The following is a 26294-nucleotide window of genomic DNA, read 5'->3' on the forward strand; positions in this document are numbered from 1 at the left end:
ACTTTTTCACAAAGCATTCTGAAATTTGCAAGTGTAATAATCAGAAAACTGTCAGATTTATTGTAGTTTCTGCTCTCACTATTAACTTTCACAGATTTTTCTTTTATTATATGAAAAAAAAAAAGGGAGGAATCCCAACCTCCTTACAAACAAAATTTTCCTTTTTCCACGTCTTCCAAGATTTTTTACTGTATAAAAGTACTTTACTTAAGTGTAAACATAGCATAAACACACTCTTTAAAGTTGCTGTTTTCTCTCAACATCATATAAAAGCATGTTTCCACATAATCAACATGTTTAATATTTAATGTTTTAGTGTCTTGAAACTATTAAATATTGTCTTACAGATACTCGATCAAATCTGGCAGCATAATTCACTAAATTTTGTAGAAAAAGATTTTAATTATTTGAAATTCATTTTTATAAGTAACATCTCTATCAAGCCCTTCCTGTATATATACTTGTAAGTTAACTTTCTAAAAATATTTTTCAAAAACAAGTTTTCAAAAGAGAAATTACTTGGATAGGGTGGCAGATATATTTGCTGTTTTTTATGAGTTAATATGTTAAGTTTCAAAATATTGTAGCATTTTACATTGTCACTCATAATGTATATCAATTTTATAATAGTCATGTCATAATTGGGAACTATAATTGCCTTTAAATTTAATTAATTTAGTAGATATGTAATAATTTTTAAAATTTTGATATATACGAAAATTGAAATTTTTTATATTTGTTTACTAAATTATTTTGCATGAATGATACTTATACATTAGCATTTCCCTATAATTTTAAAAATAACTTCTAATATATTTATATTGTGCCTAGCATATGTTCAGCAAATTTACTTCAATATTTTTATTTAATTTTTTCTATGATATTTGTTAGTTTTCAGTATTTATGATCATAATTTTAATATTTTAATATTTCACTTCTAGACTGATAAACTTAGACATTTATAGTTTATTCAAGGGAAAAAATTTTGGTTTAAATTTATCCAAAGATAAATTCTGGTTCAATATTAAATTTGAGCATTTGAATGAGAACACTGTTGTACCAGATATTTTCTAGAACACATAGATGATAGATATGAAGAGGTGCAACCTTTTCATTGAGATTTTTTAGAAGTTTAAAAGATATTCAAGTTCTCACTTTCTAGATATCAGACATGTTAGTTTTGAGCTTCCAGTCAAGGTGGTGGAGTAAGTCAGTGCTGTGCTCACCTTTCCTCATGATTGCACTGAAATTACAACTAAACTACAGAACAACCATCATAGAAAACCATCTGAAGACAGAAGTCCTACAACTAAGGATATACAGAAGAAGCCACAGGGAGACTGATAGGAGGGGCAGAGACATGGAATTGGCTGGTCCCACATCTGGTTAAAAATTGATAGGGACACCTTGGCTGTGGAGGTCCTTCCTGAAAAGTGAGGGATCCAAGCCTCACACCAGAAACCCCCCCCCCAGCCCAGTGTTCCAGTGCTAAGAAGAGAAATCTCCATAAATTATGACTGTGAAAACCAGTAGGGATTGTGCTGAGAGAGACAGAGGGCTGCTGGAGTCCCAGGTGTTCCTCTTAGAGGACCTACACAAGGATTTACTCACTGATAAGACTTTCTCACTCTGAACGCCACCACTGGGATACCAGCTGGAAAGGTACCAGGGAGACAGGGAGAAGAACTGAATTGTCTGGCATCAGGGACAGAGCTAGAGGGGCAGCTTTCTCTCAGACAGAACTGCTGGCAGAAGCCATTGTTCCTTTATTGAGCCTTTCCCCCACCCATCCTGCAAGCACCATGTCTGTCTCTATATGCCAGCCACAGTATTTCCCTGAGATTCTGCCCAACACAACTTGAGGGTCCACCAAAGCTACTTCCAGTGGCTTTCCTATACAAACAGCCGGTCTTTTCTCATGCTGTGGACTTTTCTACAATCTCTCAAAGGTTCACAAACCCAAAAAAGCAGCATCTGGCCTCGATGTGACCTGTACCTCTTGCTTAAGCTGGCCTCAGTTCCCAGTTTAGCTCTGCCAGGCAACTTCAAGCCCAGCACAAGTGGCAACCATCTGAAGATCACTTTGTAGCTCCTACCAAATGGTCCTGGGCAGGATATAGGCAGCAGCCGAACTTGGCCTGTACCAGAGCCCCTCCTAAGAAGCCCAAAACCAATATACCAGGTGGCCAGCTTCAGACCACACCACAGCACCACCCAAACACCTTCAGAAATGACACTCCCAAAGGGCAAATTTAGTAGGAACCCCAGAACCCTGCTAAAGTGAATCCCTCTCCATAGGGTCAGCACCTGCACAACAGCTCCACTGTAGTCGCAGTCAGTCCTCACAACCAAATAGCCTGAGAGACAATTCCTCCCACTGATATGCCAACAGTAATGAAGGCTCAACTACAACAGAAAGACACACACAACCCACACAAGGGACATACCTGGAGCAGCTGGCTCATGTGACCAGGGAGACTGAGCCACTGGGCCCCACAGGACACCTACTATGTAAGGCCACTCTACCAAGACCAGGAGATGTGGCAGCTTTACCTAATATATAAAAACCAACACAAGGTGGCTGCCAAAATGAGGAGACAAAGAAACATGTCCCAAATGAAAGAACACAATAAAACTCCTAAAAAGAGCTAAACAAAATGGAGACAAGCAATCTACTAGATGCAGAGTTTGAAACACTAGTTATAAGGATACTCAATGATCTCAGTGAGAACTTCAACATAAAAATGGAGAGAAAAAACATAGAAAAGAACCAGTCAGAAATGAAGGATACGATAACTGAAATGAAGAATACAATGTCAAAATTGAAGTTGCCATTCAAAGCTCACACCTGGTTCTGTCTATAATTTTCCTGCCCAAATGACCCACCAGTGCAGTGGAAACTTTTGGTATCACTGTGGATATTAGGGAGGGAATCCCCCTGCAACTCTGGTAAGGAACGTGTGGGATGTGACAGAAAATGGATGTAGAATCAACTGGTTTGCAATGATCACTCTGCCTGAAATCCTTGAAAAGAGTGAACGACAAAAAAAATCTACTTTCCCTTTCCTCAACCTTGCAGAACTCAATTAGCATTCTCTATTCAGGATAAATACTGAAGGTGGCCCCACTTAACATATAACTGGGCTTAGAGTCAATGGTGCATAAGTCAACTGCTTGGAACCCATACGCGCTGCCGGTCCTATGAGTGGATAACCCATGGTGAGAAACTAGAACACAAAGATTAGCTCTTATTGAAGTGGTCCAGTTGAAGCGTGGGCTCGAATTGTGTCCAAAAAACATGAAAGGGAGAACATTTCTGGGTAAAGCATTTTATTAAGGTTTACAGTCTCTGGTATAGTACTTCTCAATTATCAATAAATACCTTCTGTGTGAAAATAAAAGAAAGTCATAAGAAGTACAAGAAAATTCATTAGGTTAAAAGAGAGTAATTAAATGCAGCGTATGTTTTGTCATTTGTTGAGCAATAATTCGAAAAGTCTCATAGGCTTTTATTTTTCTAGTATGCCTGTGGGAAACGATGAACATTCCAATGATCCCCTTTTCATTTGACAGACAAAACCAAGTATTTAAACAATTTAGCCATCTGAGATGTCAATGTTAATGTTAATAGGTCAAAAATCAACCAAATAAGGATCAGCCTTTCCGACATTTTTTCTCAGATGGTAGCAAAAATTTCTAAAGTCTTGGGAGACTTATAAAATACTAACGCCTCTTTGTTCAAAGTGAATTATCATGGGCACGTGTATTTAATGGAGAACAGAACAAGTTGATAATAGTTATGAATACTCATATGTATCCACTTTACACAAAATAATAAAATTGTTGTTCTTGGGAAAGTTCCCACTTTAATACCTTACTATATGAGATTATTTAAGCAAGTTTAATGAATACAAAAGTGAATCTCTCCCCAAAATCTGCAGGGAGAGAATACATCTCCTTCATTATTTCTTAGGCTCCTTTTGTTAGTTTTGCAAACTTGAATTTTTAATGGAAGGATCCGGAATTTCATTATTTGGCATTATAAAAAAACAAAACTCTCTATGGACCTCAATTTTACTGGAGGAAATAGAGACAAGGTTGAATAAGATTTTAAGGATTTTATTTAATGAGGAATTTACTTAATAAAGAGCCTGCAGCAATTTTCTTCCACAAGAATCAATTTACATGTTCAGATAACTTGAAAAAAAGTTCTTAAAAAGAGAATGCATTATAAAACAATACAAACAGTATTTACTAGGAAACTTAATAGCATATTGCATCCATATATGATGACCATGCTTTCACAGCAAAAAAAAAACAAAAAACAATTTGGGAAAAGAAAGTTATTGGGGATGGAAAATACAATTATTAAACTAATAACTTCAATGCAGCATTAAGGGGCCAGTTGGCTATAACAAAAAAGCAGACTTCAAAATTAAAAGTCAGAAGAAGAAATTTCCCAGGGAAAAAAGGTAAAAAGATAGATGAAAAGATATTTGAAATAGGCAGACATAGAAATAAATATGGAGAGCAAATATAAACTATCCAATCTGTAAAGAATAGCATTACTATATATATAAACAGAGGAAGCAGTTATCAAGGAAATAGTGATATACACTTGAATTTGGGGAGGAAATGAATACAACTTTAGTTTTCATATTCAAAATTGTTCTATTTTTCTGTTGCTAACAAACTACTTTAAAACTAGTTTGCATAAAACAAAAAACCATATTGTCATACTCACAATTGTATGGGTTTGAAATTCAGGCAGGATTAGTTCATCTTTGTCCATGATTATGGAGTCCTCAGCTGGGGCAGTTTGAATGGCTAGAGATGTTTTGAAGCCTTTACTAGGGCCATACGTCTGAGGCCTTCAATCTGGGTGTTGTAAGGGCTCTTCACTTCGCATTGCATCTGCTGGAACAGGTACGTACAGAGTAGCTCCTTCATTCATGTGTAGTCTTGGTGGGGATGGCTGTGATAGGTGGGGTGGAGTTGCTTTAGCGTGACCTTCCCTTGTGACTAACTTGACTTCCTCACAGAAGGGTAGCCTCAGGGTAGTTGGACTTCTTATATGGCAGCTTGACCTTACCTAGAATGAACTTTTATAAGAGGCCTGAAGAGAAGCTAAAATAGGTTTCTTATGACCTAACTTCAGAAGTTCGATCATTTCTGTATATCCCATTCATCAAATAAGTCACTAGGCCAAGATAGATTTAAAGATAATTAAACAATTCTTAATGGAAGAAGTAGGAAACAACTTGTGTCTAGCTTTATCACAGAAGACTTTGTTTTCTCATAGCAAGATTAATGAGTTTATTCTAGAAAAAAAGTCTAAATTTGAAAGATAAAGAGATCGTCTTATAAGCATCTGGTAAAAAGAGAAGAATCTAAACATTCAAGAAAAAAAATAGTTCTTGCCTCAGACTTCTCTTCCACAACACAAAATGATAGACTATAATTAAGCATGGTAGCAGAGTTTTAAAGAAACAATATTAGGAAACAAAGTTTCTGCACACAATCAAACTATTTTTCAAACATAAGATCAGAAGAAAAACTATTTTAATAGTCAAAGATTTATAAAAATGACAAAAGAACTTTTGAAAGTTGTGATCAAGGAAATCCTTATTTCAAAGTTAAAACTAAGTGACTATTATGTGGATGTGGATTAATATAAATATCAAGAAAGCAGTATTTAAAAAAAATAAATCGTATTGGAAAACAATCTGGACTTAAAATTAGACTGTTTTAACAAAGTCAGGGAAGTGGGGAGGTAGGCAAGGCAATATAACTAGAAAATTATGTTACTGAGACTTTTCAAAATCTATACATTATTTCATTTTAATTTTAATGCTACATAGGTATATAGGTTCAAATTTTTTTCTAGTTTTCTACTTTTATTGAGGTAATCACAATTAGAAACTAATTCCAAAAGAACACATAAAAGGAAATAGAAATAAGTTGAATAGTTTCAAATAACATAAAGCACAAATATAGCTTGAGGATAAATATACACATACAAATTATAAACCTTATAACCAGAATAAAGAAACTAAACTTTTGATTATCTTGATAAATAAGAATAGGCTAAATTTCCTTAATTACCAGGTATAGTGACATGAGGGACACTTAAAATGGCTCATAAAACCCCAAAGTAAAGAATTAAACAAATTCACTTTAAAAGAATAACAGCTAATAACTGTGATAATAATATCAGAATAGAAGTGAAAAAAAATTACAAGAAATAAAACTTTTAAATTGAGGACAAATGAAAGTATAAAATCATAAATTTATATAGCAAAATATATAGAACAGAAACTCTCAAAAACGCAAGTAATTGACTGTATAACTGATATAGTGGATTTTAACATGTACTTTTTAGAATAACATATTTTTAAATATAACAAAAATTAAAATTGTACATAAAATCTAAATAACATAATTTATTAATTTATACCTATGCACTATATATTTAATATCTATAGGTAAATATATTGAAAATTCTGTCTCACTTTTCAAATAATCACTGACTAATATAATCCTCAAAGAAAAGATTTAAAATTCAAGTCGTGTAACAAAAATCAGATACATGTAATTATGTAGAAATTATTAAAAGGTATTTTAATTGAGGATTTCTAATTGGTGGTTCAAACTTCACATGATTGATAAGCATATTGACATTATTCCTAACATGCTGAATGTGCACTTTTATGTGCGTTTTTTGAGAAGACCGACGGCTTTCACAAATTCAGTGACAATGAATGATCCCTATACATACACAAACATTACTTTTTCCAGTAAACTTTGTTTCAGAATGAAGATAAAAACTGCTAATATCAGTGAGTTGTAAATAAAACCTCTGTTATATATCAAAATTTTAGAATGTGGCCTAAGCTGTATTTCTGGAAATTTATACTAATATAACATCTATACTTATTAAATCAAAAGATTGATTTTATGTAGCTTTGTGAGATGGTGGCAAAGTATATTGATTTTCAAGGAAATAGAGAGAGGCTATTAACAAAAGCAGCTATTTATTGGACACTAAAAATAACAGTGAAATTGATAAATAAAAACCATGCCTTGGCCAGTGTGGCTCAGTGGTTAGAGTGTCATCTTGTGCATTGAAGGGTCGTGGGCTCCATTCCAGGTCAGGGCACATACCCAGGTTGTGGGTTACATCCTTGGTTGGGGCCTGTGCATGAGGCAACTGATCCATGTTTCTCTCTATCTCTCCCTCTCCCTCTCCTTTTCTCTCTCTAGAATCAATGAAAAGCATAGCCTCAGGTGAGAATTAAGAAAAAACCAATCCTAGCCAATTTGGCTCAGTGGCTAGAGTATTGGCCCGTGGACTGAAGGGTCTCAGGTTCTATTCAGGTCAAGGATACACACCTCGGTTTCAGGCTCTATCCCCGCTGAGTCAGGGCTCTTGCTGGAGGCAGCCAGTCGATGTGTCTCTCTCACATCAATGTTCTTCTCACTGTCTCTCTCTCTCCCTTCTACTCTCTCTGAAAAGCAATGGAAAAAATATCCTAGGGGGAAGATTAAAAAAACAAGACAATACAAACAAAACAAAACAAAAAAAACCATGAGTTGTGTTTTGAAAGTCCTAATAAATTAAAAAAATCTCTGTCATTTCTGATCAAGGGGGGAAAAAATAGATGAAAGAAAAAATGTATGCATAACATAAGAAATTATTAAAATATTATAATTACTGATTCAAAAGAAATTCTTAAAATTAAAATGCTGTAAGTAACTCTAGTTAAAATATTTAACACTTCAATAAAATGAACATATTCAAAAATGATAATTCAAATTGTGGACGTTTAGTCAAGAAGAGATAACAAATATGCATAAATGAATAATTATGGGTCAAAATTTAAAGTTTCCCAAAGAACTTAACTCCCTTAATTATTAAATAAATATATTTTAAGAGATGACAGTTAGATGCTGTTTAATTTATTCCAGAGTAAAAATAAAAATGCATGATCTTTTTTTTTAGAATTTTTTTATTTATTTATTTTTTAAATATATCTTTATTGATTTCAGAGAGAAGAAAGGAGATGGAGAGAGAGAGAAATATCAATGATGAGAGAGTCATTGATCGGCTGCCTCCTGCACACCTCCTACTGGGGATCGAACCTGCAATACAGGCATGTTCCCCGACCGGGAATTGAACCGGGATCTCCTGGATCCTGGGTCGATGCTCAACCCCTGAGCCACGCCCAGCCGGGCTGCATGATCTTTTTTAAAAAAACTGATATTAATTCCAAGATCTAAAAAAAAGTAAAAAGAGACAAATGTATTTTATTAATTATAGATATGAATATCTTAAATAAATTATTAGTTGTATCCAGCTATATATTATGAGTACATCAAGCCCCCAAAAATGTACTGGAGAAGTGTAATTATGATTGAGATAATTTATTAATGAACTTCATCAGATTAATACAATAAAGGTGCAAATGTATATAATGATTTTATGGGTAGTGAAATGGCATTGTACCAGAAACTTTTTGTGACTTTCCTCTCTGCTTACCTTTTTACTCCAAATCCGGCAACCAGCTGTGTGTGGATGCAACTTGACAGATCCTGCCTCAGCTACACCATCTATCTCTGGCTTTCTGCCCAGGGCTGCTCTGCTGCCAGGATGGGAGGCCTACTGTGAGCCATGCAAGGAGATGGAAGTGTAATGGAGTTCACTGTCCATAGATCAAAACTTGACAAGAACCAGTGGCTAAGTAGTCCCCTCTTCTGTCTCTCAGAAAAGCAATTCTAATGGAAATTCTACACAACTCCTTTGATCATATCCAGCAGGATTGAATGTCAGTTGCTCAAGATGCTGGACCAGCTCAATAACAAAACCCATTCTTCCCCTTCCCCTGTTTTGAACATTTCAGGGACCCACAGAGGTGCCTTGGAATCACCATATCTGTAAGGATTTTGCTGTTGATGGGGAATTTGACATTTTAAAAAGCTAAAAGGTAGCTCTCCTTTTCAGGTATAAGGAAATAAAAAGTTTTGACCCAAAGAATATGCTAATTAAAAAAAATTAGATTAAAAGAAAAACTGAATGTATAAAGGTAGCTCACAATGGCTACAAAGTTATGGTGAATTTTCAACTCTATTTTATGAAATTAAAACTACAGTTCTTATACATACTCCTCTTCCTAGTTAACAGTCAGTACCTATTCAATTTGTACCAGTAGTTGCTTTGCTTATTCTGACATTCTGATTTTCATAATTCTTTATCAGTGCCTCCTACAGTTCCCCCTGCCGGGGCATCTGCTTGGCAGTACATATGGTGAGTCACACTTTTCAACATCCCTCACTAACATTACGTTCAATTCCCCACCGGCTTTCCAACTTTTGATACTATTTATAATATCACATTTTCTGCACAACTTGCACTGCAGTCTCGATTTCTTTCTGAGGTGTTCTTAATTTTCTATTTTTCCATCAAGTCCAAAGTAACATACACAATAAAACAATGATTAATGTTATAATCCTGTGTATTACAAAATTAAGAATCATATTAGCTTTAGGTTAATAGCTTCTGAAAAAATAGCAGTAATATATATTTCAAGCAGATTCTTGGTTAACTATGTGTAAGAATTCTTTCATTATATAAAAGCTTTACAGATTTTTAATGTGTTTGCTTATGTAACAGAAAATTTGACTAACTTTTTAATTTGTTATCCATTCCTTTATATATTTTAGTTCTCTTTGGTTGTAATTATCTCCTTCATAGAAAATTTCCTCCGTGATTTTTTCATTCAAAGCAGATTTTTATGTGATAATTTTTCTGAGGTTTTCATATGCCTGAAATCATATAAGCACTGATTTAAATAATGTTTAGCTACAAATAGCATTTCAAGTTAAGGTTGATATTCTCTTTCTTCAATTCTAAAGTAAAAAAATCTATTGTCTTCTTACATCTCATGCTGCTGTTAAAAAGTCTGATACACTTGTTCCCTTTTCCTTTTCAAGGGATCTGGTTTTTTTACTTGGAAACTGAGAGTTTTCCCTTTACCTTGATGAGCTAAAGTGTGTATGGATTTGTTCGTTTGTGTTTTGTGTGTTTCTGTTGTCATTCAGCACCATTCAGCTTGGCACTATTCAGTTTGTCCTTAACTTGGAGCATTCTTGATCGTTATTTTTCTTTTATTATTTTCTTCACATCGCTTTCTGCTATTCGGGTGCTATTATTATATAGAAATATTCTACTTTGTCACCCCATTCCTGAAAACAGTTCTCCTTCTTTAAATTTATCTATTTCCAATTTTTTGGCAGAGTTCATTGACAAAATATTCCATCTTCTTGCTCTGAAGTGCTTATAGTGAAAGCAGTGATCCTCGGAGAGCCTGGTGCGAGGCTCCCATCAACGCCGGCCCTCCAACAATGACACTCAGGCCTTCTGTCAATTTCCTCCCTTTCATCCAATCATTCTGTGTCTACCAGCCTATCTCATAATTTTGTTTTACTTATTGAAATACATAAAATACCTCCTGATTTTAAGGCTTCTTTACATTGTAAGTCAGTGAAGAAAGTCAGAAGCATTTCCTGTTTTGCCATCTTCTCCTAAACAAGAGCTCTCCACGCATGTATTTTCTAGATCGTCAATTTTGTGCTCGGCAGTTTTTCTTATGTGAACACAAAATAAAATATACATTTAGTACATAGATTTAAAACCATCTAATTTGCAACTGTCACAACTCTTGTTGCAACTGCAAACTTCAATTGCAGACTATTTGTTCTAATTTGGGATGTTTTTTCTCTAAAAATGTATGTAAATTTTTATTAATTTAACTCAATACTGAAAAATTGGAGGCACCATGTTCTTAACATAGAAAGGAAATACTTAATGTCTTTCCAAATCTTTTTTGACATAATTTGCTTTCAACTCTACTCATAAAATGTCTCAAGATATATTTTTCTCCTGCTACTAGTACCTTGGGAAACATTAATCTCAGAATAATTGAGAAACACTGGTTAAGCTGTTAATTTTAAATGACATATTGGTAATTGTCAGTTAAATTGATGGGGCTGTAATTGAGAGTAATAGTAAAAAGGTAACTTCCTTTTCATTGAATATTTAGTGATTATTAAATTACTTACCTAATACAATTTTGAGCCTTAAAGTTGATTATAAGAATCTATCAGAATCATAAAAATCAAGGTAGTTTGTTTAATTTAAATGGATTGTTAACTTTTTTTAGGTTAATGCTTCATTTTTGTGTGTGTGTTGTGTTTGTTTGCATCTAAATTGAGTTGGAGCCTAAATATTTTTCCAAAAAACTTTTAAGGCAATGTTGATTGTCCTGAACTCTATAATCAGGGAATCATATATCTGGGAAATCTGAAGAGAAAAAGTGAGTAATGAAGATGTTAACACATTCGCTTCTCTGCTCAGGCACATGTTAAACAGCTTCCATGTTTCTATGCAAAGCAATTGTTTGAGTAATTCAAGTATGAAGAGAAGAAGTACAGTTAACTTTTCTTTTTCACTAATGTTATATGTAATTATTATATGTAGTCTTATAATGTAATTAATTATTTTTCATTAAATGATAATTGTACATGTGTCTGTGGAGGAGGGGTAGAAGAGAAAACTTGATATTAGAAGAGAATTGTATTAACTGAAAAAACTGAGTTCATTTAGGTTTTCTATTTTAGAAATGCTCATGTGTTTGTAATTAAAAGAATCCTATAACAATATTTCTTATATTTAAAAGGAAAGTTTGCGTGAACAATGGTTACCTCCAAAAACTGAACGATTTTTAATATTATGGGGACCCATATCTTCAAATATATTTCTAAAATAATCTCTGATGCAAAATAACTAAATTTTCTGTCAATATTTATAAAATCAAAGAGATACATTGTATCTTAATTTTACTCCATATAAAAAGCACCTTCCTCTTTTTAGGGTTGAAAGCAGTAACAATCACACAAGGCTATCTGTGATTTCAACAGCTCAGTAGGACTCACATATTAACAACTTTTTTAAATTATGAGTTTTTAAAGATATTTAAGATATTCAATTTTTAGGTATTTAATTATTTATAAGATTGCAATATTTTTACATAGCTGAAAGGGTCTATGATAATGATTGGATTGTTCCCTCAATACAAAGTGAACTTTGTATTTGAGGCATTTTAATTTAAAGATCAAATTTGCCTGAAATGCTCAGGGAGTGGAAAAGTCAGTTTGATTGATAACTTAATTAATTATTTTTTCTCTGCTATATTATATTCACACCAATGTCTACTTTTAAATTTGAAAAATTATTTATAGAATTTTTTGCATAATATCAAGAACTCAGCTCTGACGTACAATCTTCTCTCAGAAGACTTCCGCATCCAGAAGAAAGCTACCTCTTTCTACATGCTGTGTGAGTACATAACACACCTAAATTATATACTTGCCCAACATCCTTAATATAGATTTCCTGTATGAATATCATATAAATTTAAAAACTCAAATAAACATTTGATAATTTCTTAATAAATATTAGGCTCTGCAGTAAACACTAAGGTATGGATGATGGAACTCCTGGTCTCAAGGGCAATGAACAATCACGATCCCTGCCCTGGATTGCATCAGTTTGTTTGCTTCCCTTCCCTTCCCTTCCCCTCCCCTCCCTTCCCTTCCCTTCCCTTCCCTTCCCTTCCCTTCCCTTCCCTTCCCTTCCCTTCCCTTCCCTTCCCTTCCCTTCCCTTCCCTTCCCTTTTCCCTTCCCTTCCCTTCCCTTCCCTTCCCTTCCCTTCCCTTCCCTCCCCTCCCCTCCCCTCCCCTCCCCTCCCCTCCCCTCCCCTCCCCTCCCCTCTTCTGTGTGCTAACTGGCAGAAAATGACAGTCTTCTGGATTAATCCCTAAGTGATATCTTAGAACAAAAAACTTCCCCACACCCAAATGAAGAACACTTTCATCTTCATTGTATAAACATGAAATAAATTTTTATTTTTTAAAAATGACGTTTTAAAATGTATTAGTTACAAGGGCTATTATTGGCTTTCTTAACACAGGTTGCTTCCCCAGCAAGTTCTGTTGTTACTTTTGACCTTCAATATAGGTGAGTGTCATATGAGATTAATTTTATTGGTTCTTATGGTTTAGAGTTGAATTAAAAATAACTGGGAATTATTCAACATAGAAGAAGAATAAATGGATAAATGATGCTAGAAAAATAAGAATTACAAAAAGAAAGGAATTTGATAGAGTAATTCCAATAAGTGAGTAGGAAATGTATGGAAAGAGAAAGATCAGAGACTTCTAAATGACATACCCACTTGACACTAATCGATTTAACACACTCAAAATGAAAACTTACAAATCTACAACCAGAGGTGGGAAAAATACATCCAATCAATATCGAAGAAAAACTGTCAAAATACAAATAGATATTAGGCACTATTTTTTTCCTGGCACATCAGAGTAAGGTTGAAATCTAATAAAAGAAAAGAAATGCAGACATGCAGGGCTCAGAGATGTGAGTGGAATATTGCTAAAGCTCTACAAAGAGTATTTGGAAAACCCTACACTTGAATCAACACATTGGAATTCAGAAGATGCTCTTACAAGGCTAGAAATGGAAATTTAATTTCATCATGTAAAGGAAAGAGCTGAAATGGCAGGAAGTACTGTTAGTCTCCAGTGAATATAGCAAGGAAGTCTTCCAGAGGTCTCTTTTTGGAAAGGCAGGAAAATTCAATGAGCGAATGATCCAACATCCTTTACATGAGCCAAAGAAGTTATTTCAGTAGAGCCCTGTTCCTATGTGTGTAAAGTTCAACAAGTTTCTGAGACCAAAGGAGAGATTTGAGTAATTTTAGACCTCAGCTATTGAAGGACTCTTTCACAGTAGGTATAGAACCACAATTGATTATAATTATGTGATCATGTAAATACCATACTGATCATTTAGTGCCTAGGCCACACCAGTTTAATGTTTTTGAGAGGTTCCCTGTGGTAACTCCATGGGTTGTTCTTTTCTTTATTTATGATACGAGGTGAAATGTAAGGCTCTGAGATGGCAAAGTGATAGAAAGTATGCAGGAGCTTTTTCTTTTGAAATATTTGTATGCTATCATTTCTAAATTATCCTGTTTGTAGCATGCAATGACTTTTAAGTGTATATTTTAACATAAATGTCTTTTTTATGTATTTGGACTAAAAAATAATACAATATTCTCAGATCCAGTGTTTTTAGCTACTCTACAGTTTCTCTGTAGAAAAGGAGCTCATGGCAAGCTGTGCCCCTTAACAATGAACCTGTACTATTTCTTAGTGACTTCTCCAAAGTTCAGGTGCTATATTTGTAGAGAAGCAACCAGACTCCCGAACTGTATTCAAACTCATTCTAGACGCAACAGAAGTGAAAACTCTGTAGCAATAAATTACAGTGCCATTTCCCTTAACATATCTTTACCTATGTCAGCATTCTAATTTTATATATTTAAAAGGACAATACATTTTCATTTGAAATGAGAATAGGAACTGAATATGCTCTTATGGGTGATTTTGGCATCTTGACATCCCTTGAACCTAACATAAGGATAAGTCCACATGATTCTTTCCACTGGATTTCAAAAGAATTATAAAACCAAAGGCTCATTAGAAGTCATCTACCTTAATCCCTCATTCTATAGTTAAGGAAAATAAAACCTAAAGAAGGGAGATGCTATACCCAAATCATGCAATAAGTTAATGACAGAGCTAGAATTAAAAACACAAACAAAAAACTTTCATTGCATCGTCTTTGTATTATAAGACACTGACTTCATAGTTTGATGATTCCTTAAAGCAATGGAAGAATTTCAAAATGTTCTACTCATGCCCACCACCCTCAAATACAAAGGTATATAGCAATTACCAAGAAAGTTTATTTAAAAACGCAGTTTTCCTGAATACTATGCCCAAATATTCTGAGTCAGAAAGTCCAGTGTTCTGATGCAGGTGGCTTGTACACGCCTCTTTAAGAAACAATACATGCTGAATAAATAATGACTTGCTATACTGCCTTTTCCATCCTTGCTTCAATATAGGTTAGGAAATTTAGGTTTAACATGTTAGGAATAGACTTGTTAAGAGTAAGTAGTGTACCAAGAATGCATTATAAATTTTATCACTGAGTTGAAGATTTCTGTGATTTTAAATGCAGATGAACATCATAGTCACCATGGCTTATATAGTGAATTATATTTATGAATTACTTGATATTCTCTCTGATTCATGTAAGTCTTTAATTAATACTTTTATATTTATAAATTATGTAAATGATTTTTTACTACCTTTGATATTTTTCTTCAAGAAAGGCAACTTCTCTATTAATGAAGTTATCTTTTCCATAGAAAATACACATCTCATTTAATTCACCAAATAAAAAATGGAAATATTGCATAGAGTCACTCAAAGAGAGGAGTCAATCTTGTTAAAGATTCATTTTTTTTTAATGGCAGAACTCATAACTATTTTTTCAAAGGCTATATAGTGACTAGTTAGAATTAAAATATTGATATAATCATTCAAGAGTCTCTCACATAAAAAGTCATTATAATTCTCTATTAAAATCTAGAATTTATAAACATTATCTGGAAATACAAATGCCAGCATCTAGTTGTTATTTTCAGTTAGATATTATGTGTGCTGATAGGTTAGAATTTGTTCCCTAGGTTATGGGAGCGAAGATTATTTTACTGAATGTGTTCTGGTAATGCATTATTCTAAGTCATTAACACCCAACAATTTTTACAGAATTAAGATATAAAACGCTATGTGGAGAATAAAAAAAAAAAAAATTTGGTCTTACTTAATGTTCTTTAAAAGAGATTTCATGTATTTCCCCCTTTGGTTTTCATCTCTTAAGTAAAATCAAAACCCTATCTCTAAGTCAAACTGCAAATGTAAAGTTATGCAAACTAGACTTACAGAAAGCATTTTTTCACTAGGACTACAAAGTCATAAATAAGGTAAAGCACCAATTAAGTTATAAGAGACAACTGATGTTATATGTGAAAAGCAAATACTCTATTCTGAGATTTTCTCTTTGTTTTTTGGTTTAGAATGATAAGTGCTTGAATATCTGATTTGGTAAATAGTTCCGGGAATAAAACCTTATGCGTTATTTGACATTTTTGCCAACTTTCTCACAAAGGCGGCATTATCACAGGCAACCTTTCAGTTTCTATTATGAATTTTATGGCAAAATGAGATTACTCCGTCAGTCAGTGGTCAACTCTGTGCATTAAAGACCTAATGCAGCTTTGTGATCAAATCAAAAGGCAATCTACCTTTTTTTACATTACATTTATTTACTCACTTATTTATTTTTATTTATTCTTAATTGAATTTATTGGGGTGACATTGGTTAATAAAACCATGCAGGTTTCAAGGGCATGACTCAATAAAACATAATCTGCACACTGCCTCATGCCCTCACCACCCAAAGTAAAGTCTTTTTCTGACCCATCTATATCTTCTTAATATTTTTCATTTGGGGCAAAATATAAAACCTAAATTTCTCCTCTAAATTTCACACTATATTTTAACTTCCACGTTGAAATGCACTTGATGTTCTGCACATTGATCTTATATACAAACCTACTTACTATGTTTTTTATGTCTAACAAATTCTCCGGGAATTACTCAGAGTCTTGTTCGTGCTGATAATTATATTATCTATAAATGCTACTGTTGCTCTCTCCCCTCCCCTGCCACATCATCTGGAAAATTTCAAATACTGACTTTCTTTGAAAGTAGAAAGCAGAATAATAAGCTTCTGTGTATCTATCAATCACAGTCAACAACAATCAACTCAAGTTAGTCTTGTTTTACTGCATGCCATACCATTATCACACCAAAAAATTAAAATTATTTCTTAATATCAACTATTCAACCAATGTTGAAATGTCCGCAACTGTCACAAATACATTTGTTTTTATGTAACACCTTTAATGAGATACAATTTATGTGCAGTAATATCCACTATTTAAAAGTGTACAATTCAGTCATTTTTGTATGTTGAAGAAGCTGTGCAACCATAACCTCTATCTAATTGTAGAATATTTTCAGCAACCCAAAAACATCAGAGGAATTTAAATCTCCCTGTTTCTCAACATGATTCTTACTCATGGTACAAGTTTTCCTCTGTGCCTGACAATCTTTGACTCTAAGCTCAGATGTCATCAGTGGCAATCCTGAGGCCCTTACGTCCCAGAGACTATGCAATTGCCTTTCTCAGAAACCTGGAAATGCTGCCGACCTTGGGCACTGTAATCCATTTATATGATTTCAAGCTTAAGGCAGTAGTATCAGGTTTAGCTAGCAACTTGCCCCAGCCCCAGACCTAGTAATCCAAATTATAGCGCAGATACTGGAATTTGCTCTCAGATCAAGCTGTTATTAGCATTTTTGTAGTGCTCAACACTTTTCCCCCAGCTTTGTTTATTTGTTCATTTGTTTGGACACAAAGGAGTCTTTGCAGCTCCCCTTACTTCTGTCAACCCAGAAATGTCTTTAAAATATGTTTTATCCAAAAACTAGTTGTTCTGTACAGCAGTTTTTCATAGTGTTTCATTTGTCACTCACAAAAGCATAAGTGGTGTTATGCTGTTAATATTATTATTTTAAAAATTATTAAGTCTAGATATTAAGTAAATTTCCCAAGGTCACCCTATTAAGAGCAGACATGAATTTCATTCTAACTATCTCACAGGTCAAAGTGCACTCTTCTAGGGACTACTCTTTATTACTTTATCACTGAATTAAATACAACAATTGAAGCCCATGACACATGCTCCCAGAATTATCCCATATGGAAAGAATTATTCCACCTGGGAGAGAAGAGGGAAGTGTCAGGTGGATGTGCATTTGAATTGGACCAAGGAGGATGAGTTGAGTTTGAGCTTGCAAAGGTTGAGCAAGGACATTCCACACAGAGCCAGCTGCACACACAGGAGCCCTAGGCCGAAGAGCACGATGGCCTGCTAAGGAAGACGAGCAGGCTGGTGTGGCTCACGCTTTACTGAGAGCCTCGGTGGCAGAACAGACAGATCGGCACCAGTCTGCAGAAGGCTCTGAAGCCAAGCTAAGGAACAGCTTTCACGATTATGGGCATTTGAGAGCCATCCAGATTTTTGTGAAGAACAGAAATGAGACATGACTTGAATTTTAGCGAAATAATGAGAGCAGCAGCCTAAAGTTAGAGAGCTAAGATCTCATATGCAGATAGAGCAGTTAAAAGATTATTGAAATGATATAAGCAACAAAAGAAGAGGTCAGAGCTATGGAAATGGAATTTTTCAAGCCATAAAAAATACTATAAAATTTAAGCTCATAGCTCATCTCCAGGTTTCTAAAACTAAAGTGTTTTCCTTTATATCTAATTACACTGTAACTTCCTGTAGTTGAATAATATTCCATATTTCCTTCTGTGATATTTTTATATTTAAATAGTATAAATAATCTGGAGTGACTGTATTAAATAAGTTTTGGTTATTTTTACAACTATACTATAAGTTATTCTTTAAAATAGCTTATATTATCCAAGTGTCAAACCCAATCTAACTGATGGTGTAATTAAATAACGTTTAACTTAGTATCAATAAGTGTGCAGAAGCAGAAGACCAACAGAAGGTTAGGCCTGGTGTTCAGCAGCCCAGGGCCTTTACAAGGAGTGAAATGACTTACAAGCAATCGTCAGACCACATAGGGATAAAAACACAAAATAACATTTCGACTCTGCCATTGAACCTGTCAATGACGCATTAAAAACTATCAAAGTCTTTCACACTCATACTCATATATATATTATATATATATGTATTCAGAATTTGTATTTTGTTTTCGACACAAATAAATTATAAATTTAAATGAGAAACTGAAGGATTTGCACTTTAATTGGTATTTTGTGTTCAGTAGTCTTTTCTGAGGGCTTTGTAAGACAATGTTGCAATTGTACTGTCAACATTTCATGAATATATTGACAATTATAATTGCATGCATTAACAAACCTAAGAAAATGATTAAGGAAAACATCTGTTAATCACTTTCATAACTGATAATTGTTATAGTAAATTACAGGATGCACAAGTTGGTCTCCACGTAGGTATCCTGCAGCATTAAATAAATATATAATTGCAGAAAAATGTCAAAACCATATAACGGTGTCCAAATATAGCCAAACAACAAATACAACGCAAAGTGCCAATATAACAGGTCATTTTTCTTTTTTCACTCTTCTCATTGTCATTCTACCCTATCCCAGGAGGGATATGAAAATATTCCTGAGACATAGACCAAAGCCATAAAGCATACAAAGAAAAATCAGCAACTCCCAGAAGATCAATTTATTACATTACTAAATTTCTTATTCATGAAATTTGATCTAATTGCCTCATCATAGAAGTATATTATTTTTATGGATCATAATGATGCATGAACGTAATTACATTAGTGATTTTCACATATTAGCAAAATAATGCCTGTCTTTAACAGTGAAACACTGTATGATGTCTTTGAAATATAGCCTACAAATTACATATGTATTAAAATTATGTTCATTTTAAAAGCTTATGATACCATGACAAGTATAAATTATGAACATTTTTATATTACTGCTTTCATCTTAAATACATAGTTTCAATGCACATAGGTGAATTTATAATTCAAATAGTATACTATCAACATAATTCATATTTTCAAATAGTTTTCTAGGTTACTATCTATTTTTTTAAGTCTTTAAAATTGTCTGTTCTTCTGTCCTGGGTCCAGGCATATAAATGAACCAAAAATCATTATAGCATATTGTCATTCACTCCACCAAAATGGAAAATGCCAGTCCCCTCAAAATAAGCTTATTATAATCAATTGCCTTAGGATGGTATTTCCTTAAAAATGTTTAATTCTTTTGAATTATTTGACTACTGTCTTCAGATTTTAAGTTTTATTAATTATTTTGATCCCTGGGCACCAACTTATCAAAGCTCAAGCTGTCAGGATCAACTGACTTTTCAGCCAAACTATAGAGGAATTTGTTCATGGTAACCTTCCTTGGGTTTGTGTGTCTTTTGCTTTTGTAATTTAGTTAAAAAATTCCTGAACACAGTTTAGTAACAAAAATTTCATACCACTTCCATGCAGTTATATTAGGGAAAAGAGACTAGTATCAAAATTATTGACCCTTTAAAAAATCAATCTGGCTTAAATGTTTTTAACTTATAGACTAACGTGTTTTTAACAGCTTTATTGATGCATAATTGCTAAATGCAAAACTTAGTATATTTAATGTATACAATTTGATGAGTTTGGACATATACATACACCCGTGAAATCATCACCACAATCAAGATGATTGACATATCTATCATCCCCAAAATGTCCCCTCACAGCCTTTGACTTTTGTTTGTTTTTGTTTTGTATTATCTCTGTTGTATGCATGTGCCTGAGTATGTCTATGTGGATGTGTGTTAAGAAAACAGAGCGTGAGATTTTAAGCTATTGAAAATATGAACAAGTTAAACAAAAAAGCTCCAGATTTATTGAAGTACTTTTCAAGAAAGCCTTTTATTTTCCCACTCACCTTTTTTTTTGATTGGCCTCCCTTCACCTCTTGAAACTGAATTTTCCCTTTAATAAAATTAAAGCACTGTATTATGCCTGAATGGGAGCCTGAGTACTGAAATAAGAGTGCAAGAACCTGTTTTTAAACTAATACCCCGAGAAGTAGTCTCATTAAGAAAATTCACCTGTGTAGTTGAAAGTTACCTCAAGATATTAGGGTCATCTGTCACCTCGGTGGGAGCCTCCTTGCTTAGCCCAGAAGGCGTGTGATGCTACATACCAAGTCCCTAATCCCTTTGTGTTAAGACTGACATTTGCTGCCTTTTATCTTAATGGCTAAGTTAACATTCCTTCAGCACAGCTTTGATAAAACGTGACGTGGATGCTCCCGGATTATTAAAGGAGATGAAAGCCAGTTAGATACAAGAGTGTCTATGAACTGAATCAATAATACAGCATTCAGAATGTACTTCTGAATGTACTTTCCTTTTTTTCTTTTCCCAACAGTTTTGAAGTTAAACAATAAAATAGTACTTTTAAATCAGAAACCAGTGTTCAACCCGGCAGGTCACAAATTACTCATGTTGTATTTATCATAAACTGATATTTTTCTAAAACGCATTATTATTACAGGAAGTCTATATAAATTTAAGATTTTACATTTCTCGGGCTGAAGTCATCTTTTAAATAATAACCAACTCTTTGACAGTTGTGAACCCCCCCCAAAGGGAATCCCCTCTGGATTTAGAATAATGAGGAGATTTTACCTTCATTTACTCGCAGAGCAGCAGAGGGTTTCCTTCCTGTCTCTCTTCCCTTCCTCTCTCCCCGCTTCTCCTTCTACCACTTCCCCCCTTTCTCCTGCCTCTCTTTTATTTGTATCTCTTTCCCACTTTTCTTATAACTTTACTGACATCAGAAGGCATAGCCAAAAATACTTATTTTTTTCCCAAACATAACTGTAAAATTATGGTTGACCCAACACCATTGCACAGAGTGAAGTGAGGGCCTATGATTCCTGTATTAAATTATAAATATGAATTTGAGTAGTATAGAAACATAGATCTCTCTAGGAGTTGTTTTTAATAGTGAGCAAGTTTTGAGACGGGATAAAACAGAAAAGTGGAAAGGACAGCACTTCCTACCTCGGCAGGAAGAGGGCTGGGGGATAATCAGATGCTCTGAGGCATATAGGTGGATGTAACTCAGTGGTCGTGTTGGCTGGTGAAGGCCACAGTGACATCCGAAAAATAGACGGAATAGAAAGAACCATAGGGAGCTCTTTAGTTAGAAAATGTTTGCTGGCTTTAGCCAAAAAAAAAAAAAAAATGAAGTCTCTGCACTATGAAATTGAGTTGTGCCCATATATGCATATTCTTTCTAGAAAAAAGAAATATTAATTCATTACTTCAAATTTGAAACAATCAAGATAATGTCAACTGGTAAGTTGAAGAAATAATAAGGCACAAAGTTAGAATTGAAAACGTAAGTAAATCTTAAAGGTTCTCATCACACACACACAAAATTCTGTAACTATGTATGATGATGATTTTAACTAAACTTATTGTGGTGAGCATTTTGCAACATATACAAATATCAAATCATCATGTTACACACCTGAAACTAATATAATGTGTGAATAACACATCAATAAAAAAAGAATTGAAATACAATTTCCACATATAATGTTATGGTGAAAAAACCACTACCACCAAACAGCTCTTTTGTTCTCTAAAAGAAAATTTTAATAGTTATTATAAAATGAGAGAGCCGTTAAAAGGCAATTTTCAAAAATAGGTAAATCATAATATCTGTGATCATAAGCATGTGTTAAAAATGTTTATTTAACTCAGTAATGACTCAACAGGTAATGTGTTACAATAAATTCACAGGAGAATGCAAACAGAAACATTATAAACCCAGAATATTGAAATAAATTGGTGGATATTCAAAGCTGGGGAGGGAAGTCAATTTTACCTCCACTGGACAGAAGTACATGTCTTCAAGCAAGGGTTATTTGTTATAACTTCCCTAGAAACAAAAACAGATAAACTGAGAGTATGCTTCAGACAGTGCATAGTTTTCCAATGAAGCACTATTTTTTCTTACATGCTAACACTTTTTTAAAAGTACAGGTGTTTGCTGGGCTGAGCATAGCTCAGCGGTTGAACATTGACCTAGGATCCAGGCGATCCGGGTTCGATTCCTGGTCGGGGCACGTGCCCGGGTTGCGGGCTCGATCCCCAGCAGGGGGCCTGCAGGAGGCAGCTGATCAATGACTCTCTCATCATTGATGTTTCTATCTCTCTCTCCCTCTCCCTTCCTCTCTCTAAGATCAATAAAGATATATTAAGAAAAAATAAATAAAAGTATAGGTGTTTTATAAGAGACAGGTAAATAGATGAATGAATCAATGATGAGAAAAGAAGTGAGGGAATAAATGACTGAGCTAATGACACTGTATGGGAAGTGTTTTCCATAACCTCTTATCACTCCCTTATTTGTTCTCAAATAGGAACAAATTTTCACCTCGCTTTTCTGTCAGTTTTTGTCTCCATATCATGACTACATTTCCACACATTTTTTTCTACAATCCATGTACCTGATTTAACTCTTTCTCTTCCATTTCTAATTTTTTGTCAACCTTTTCATTTCCCCAGCCATACCTTTTCCTTACACTCCTTTATAATTATGAATTATACTGAAGGATGATCTTCTGCTTGGGAGGCTTTATAAGATATCATTTCAGGATTTTCATGTAACTAGAGACTTATGTAATCAGTATAGCTTGTAATTTTAATAAGTAATCAAAGTTGCACATTTAGTCTAACAAAAGATATTGAGATTAAACACTTTACCCCCTTTCAAATGGCATTCTTACAGTTCTTTTTTCTTTTTTGTTGTTTTAACACTCAAAAAAATAATTTTTACATTATTTATTTCTCTTTAGTGAGATCAGGAATGCCTGGTATGGGTGGTTTTTTTTATTGTCCCTTAATTATAAGAATACAATTTCAGTAGAGATCATTTTTAAAGATGTCTTACAAATCTATTTTTGGTTAACACATGGTATCTCTTTTAATAAGAAAGATTTATATTCTTGTGTGAACTTACTTTCTGTTCTTTCTTATCTTTCATAATGATGTAGCCCAGTGGACAAAAGATACAGCCCCCTATCCCTTTCTTTTTCACGCTGGCTTAAAGGCTGACTGGATGCACCGCCGCAGGAGCCTCTGGGGTGGCGGGCAGGTGGGCCCCTTGCACAGGTTTTACAATATTAGGTCTAAGCTTCAACTCAGAGGGCTGAGGAGCGTTCTGTGAGTGACAGAAAACTGTGCAGGGATGTGACTGCCTGCTCACATACTTTTTGGTGCTATATGTTGATAGGAAAGAAAAATCACCAGACCTATGTCTATCACAGACCTGAAGTGTTTCTCTGCATGGTGCAAAGAAAGGGAAAAGTTAGATGATAGAGTGTATAGAATGTGGATAGAGGGCAGGGAGAGTGGGATAATGTGGGACGTATCCCTAAGTGTCTTCCCATCTGCCAGCTCTCCCCTCTTTCATCGACGTTGCACAGAATGCAAGAAGCACACGGATGTCTATTTTGTGCAAGCAGTCATCCTAGGATCCCTTTCATTAGAGCTTGCTCTTTTACAGATGTATATTTCTTCACTGAGTATCTGAATTAAAAGTCATATTCTCTTGTATAGTTCCTCTTTCCAGAAATCTCTCATTTATGCAACTGTAAAATAGTACCTTGGGAGACTTCCTCTTTTGGATGAACTGGTAAACATAGATCAATAACAAAATTATAATTATTCAGTTTTGTGTGCATTTAGTATTTGATATAAACTATCAGTGCCTTCATTTGGGATCCTGAGTACTAAAGATAAAACATTTATTTTTTTAAATTTTCTTTATCTTTATTGTTGAAAATATTACAGCTGTCCCCTTTTTACCCCTATTGATCCCCTCTGCCCCGCATCCCTCCCACCCCCAGCCCTTTCCCCGACCAGTGTCTGCGTCCATGGGTTATGCTTATAAACAGAAGTTCTCGATTTCATTTTCACTACCAGCATCCTCTAGAAATACATTGATGACGTTGTATAGCTCCCTCTGGTGGTTAATGTAACTACACCTGAAAACATCGATTTGGTCAAAGACAAATTAGACAGGAAAGTAAATAAAGAAGTTATCTCTGGTGCAACAGAATTGAGAATAGATTAACTGGGATGGGATTGTTTTTCCTTGAAATGCCTTCATAACTGGGCTATATTAAGGAGGATAATATTGAAAATCTCTGTCTTTCCCAGAAACAACTGAGAGGCTCTTAGCTTGCACGGGGCATTTTGTTACCAGTCAGTGCTACAGTGAGTAAACAAACTATTCAGTCAGTCAGTGGGATCTGCAATCAAATCAGCTCCACAGTTATCTAGTCCCATCTCTGTGATTCCTACTGCATTTAAACAGAAGATTAAAGCGTTAGAAAGATGAAAAATGATGGAAGAAAAAATAAAACAAGGGAGACTCTAGAAAGAATTTAAAAAGAGATGTATAGGGCTTCTTCCTTTTTTTGCTTTTCACTTATCTATTACAAATTAAATATTGTACCATATCCATTTTGCATCTATTGAAATGTATGGCATTGTCAGTGTGTTTATTTTTGTGACTTTAAGGCATATTTAGCATCAATTCTGTACATTCTATACTAAGCATTAGTTAATTTAATTCATCTGTTTTATTTAGCACTTAGAGATTAATCCAGTTTCACAGATAAGGAAACCAAGTCTCACTTAGGTTATATAATTTTCCCAGGTTACGCAACTAGTAAATTAAGATTGGAGCCTAAATCAGTTTGATACCAGAGCCTATTTTTTTCCCCTATACAACCCTTCCTCTTTCAAGTCTCAGGATTTATACATGAATATTTCTTAACAATTATAGCAGGGTCCGTAGGAGTTTTTATTACCACCACTCCCTTATTTATTTTTGACAACAGATACACTCAATGATAAAAATGGCTAACTTTTTATTGGTATTTTAGATATTTTATTATACTTTTTCATTCTGTTAATGTGTAAACCGTTTCAACTTGTAATGAAATATAGAATAGAATGGCCCATAATGTTTCCAATTTATTTCTTATATTATGAATAAAATACAAGAAAATGAGAAAGAAAACTGCCTTGTAGGAGGCTAGCAAGGCTTTTTTTTTTTTTTTTTTTTTTGATACATGCTAGCTAGCTTTTTCTACTTTTTAAATTTTTTTTTGTTTATTTAGGTAATATTGGTTAATAACATTATATAAATTTTAAGTGTAAAACATTATAATTTGATATCTGTATACTCTATTGCATGCTCACCACCAAAAGGCTAGCTTCCTTCTGTTATTTGACCCGCTTTACCCATTTAACCTTCCCCTCTCCCTTTCCCCTCTGGTAATCATCCTTCTGTTGTTTGTATCTGTGATAAAGAAGTTGTGGTACATATATACAGTGGAATACTACTCAACCTCGAAAAAGGTGAAGTATTGCCATTTGTGATAACATGGATGGATCTTGAGGGTGTTATGCCAAGTGAAATAAGTGAGATGGAAAAAGACAAAATCCATATGATTTCACTCATATGGGATATAAAACAGAAAAAGTAACAAACTAACAGCACAAACTGAAAACAAACTCACAGGCATTCATGTTATATCAGATCCACAGTAAGAGCCTGAGAGGTAG

This window comes from Miniopterus schreibersii (assembly GCF_964146895.1).
Source record: "Miniopterus schreibersii genome assembly, chromosome: 6".
Taxonomy (NCBI): Eukaryota; Metazoa; Chordata; class Mammalia; order Chiroptera; family Miniopteridae; genus Miniopterus; species Miniopterus schreibersii.